Raw genomic sequence first — 2500 nt, forward strand, 5'->3', positions numbered from 1 at the left:
GGGCTATGACACAGGGCCCATATATATATATATATATATATATATATATATATATATATATATATATATATATGTGTGTGTGTGTGTGTGTGTGTGTCTGTGCGTATAATATATATATATATATATATATATATATATATGTAACAATTTTTATTCTATATTAGCTCTAACCATCATTATCGAGCACTTTCGTACCTACGAGTACACACCATCACTTATATATATATATATATAATATATATATATATATATATATATATATATATATAATATGTATATATATATATACGGTGCGAGGAAATAAAAGGCCCCACTTTGGAGATCCGTCATTTTAAAAGTAATAATAGATAATTATTTATTATCTAATAATAGCTATGTGAAATAGTACAAGTAGTTATTATTTTACAAGACTTTATAAAAACGTACCCTAAAAACATAATATCAAAGTTGGGTCAGGATTTCAAAAAGCTCATACGTGATCGGTCCAACCACTGTTTTGTGACACTACAGTACGTAGGTGCTTTTCCACGAAGCTATTGAACGACGAATATCATCAATAGTTATTCTGTCCCAAGCATCCTGGATTGCTGCTTTCAATTGCTCTTCGTCGAATACTTTTTGTCTGCCCTTGTACACAAAGAATGAACTGGGTGTATCACAATGGACTCGCACGCAAGCAAGTCGGACAACTCAACGCAACAGTGGGCTTGAGTTAGGATTGTTGTAATGGACAATAGTATTACATTGCGTTGGCTTTAGAGTATTTCCCTTACAATGAGACCATAACATTTAGGGTATCAGATCTGCGAATAAGTACACCTCGGTTACAATACATGAGCAGCTTTTTGAGTGAAATTTGTCGTACACTGTGGCACGCGGTGTATCATATATAAAAAATATAAGATAAAAGTAAAAGTTTAAAAAAAACAACATTTTCCAACACTGAAAATAAAAACACAACGAACCAGTGTAAACATTCCAGAATTCTTTAATTTTATTTGCGCTTTAATCATGTTCAAGAGTTTTATTTTATTCTAACATTTTATGTTCAGAGCTAGACTTACAATAATAATATCTGTGTTGACGAATCTAAGTAGGATTAAGACTAGCCAAATTTTACCTAATTATTATTATTTTTTTTTCATTTTGTTTACTTAAATCATATTATATGATCTTGGGTTCCTTCAATCTCATTGAGTAGGCGGCTGCAGACATAAGAAAATATTTGGATCATGTATTACGCAATGATGTAAGTTTACTACCTATATCATCACTCTCACCAACACCGCCATCACCACCACCATCTCCTCCTCCTCCTCCTCCTCCTCCTCCTCCTCCTCCTCCTCCTCCTCCTCCTCCTCATTATCATCATCATCATCATCATCATCATCATCATCATCATCATCATCATCATCATCATCATCATCATCATCATAATCATCGTCATACTTATCATTATCATATTCAAAATAACATTTTGGTAACCTAATATGTAACCTACTGCCTCACAACGGTATTATGCGGGATTGGTTGATTTATATACAAAATATTGAATTTATTGTCAAATTTAAGACCTGGATTAAATTTCTTTGTTTCAAAATCTAGAATGACTTTAGTTTCTTAATTTTCAGAAAATAACAATTCCATACTTTTGAAAAACTTTGATAAAGAACAGAAAATTTGTGAGCAAGAGGTTTTGGCTTTATCCATTATCAATGGAAAGCACTTTGATAAAGAACAGAAAATTTGGGAGCAACAACAGGTGTTGACTTTAAGCAGAAGTTGACTTTAAGGTTTATGCAGGTTCCACACCATGCCTATTTTGTTTGGGGTCCTATGATAATGCAAAATGTAAAGGAATGTTCAAAGGGCGAAATCATTGACCGGTTAACTATCATTTTTTTGGAATGACAAAGTATTTAAATATTTGGGTAGAAAACTTGTCCTTGTGCGGCTAGGTGGTCTAGTGATATGACACTCACTTTCGGATCCGAAAGTCCTGGGTTCGAGCCTCGCTCGGCGCATAGTTGAGTCCTTAGAAAAGGCTCTTTACCAATAATTTCTCACCATACTCAGGTGTAAAATGAATACATGTCCGTTAACAGCGTTGTCAATGTCGAAAAAAATTGTAATATCGCCTAACAGGCATCATGTCTCGTTATACATGTGTTGCTGTTGGTCAGGGACCTCTTGTAAAGCTCTTTGAGCACGTTTAGTGGATATTGCACTATATAAAAGCCCATCCTTTAAATATCGATCGATTTAAACGATCCCCATCTTGGCAAAGATTATCAAATCTGGGACGCGAGATCAGAAATAAATCTCGACTTTACCTGGGATCGATCTCTGTCCCTTTGCGTGTGAAAAAAGTGCTCCACAAACTGAGATACCGCAACCACATTAAAAGCAAATCAACGCCAATATGCATTCTAGAGTCTCAAGAAATTCATTCTATGGATGTGGATTTTGGTCGGTCTGAAAAATTGTCTACAAAAATTCA

The 2500-nt window shown here is 34.2% G+C and overlaps 1 long non-coding RNA gene across 1 annotated transcript in view; it reads right to left on the reverse strand.

Moving 5' to 3' along the window:
- Nucleotides 1-970: 970 nt before the first annotated feature.
- The window catches only part of LOC144968678 (uncharacterized), a 4564-nt gene continuing 3034 nt past the window's right edge, over nucleotides 971-2500 (reverse strand). The window contains exon 2 of the long non-coding RNA XR_013644625.1: nucleotides 971-1205. This is a non-coding gene — a long non-coding RNA (uncharacterized LOC144968678). The remainder of the gene's footprint in view (nucleotides 1206-2500) is intronic.

Source organism: Berghia stephanieae, chromosome 1 (genome assembly GCF_034508935.2).
Source record: "Berghia stephanieae isolate SIO BIC M18660-M18661 chromosome 1, UCSD_Bste_1.3, whole genome shotgun sequence".
Lineage (NCBI taxonomy): Eukaryota > Metazoa > Mollusca > Gastropoda > Nudibranchia > Aeolidiidae > Berghia > Berghia stephanieae.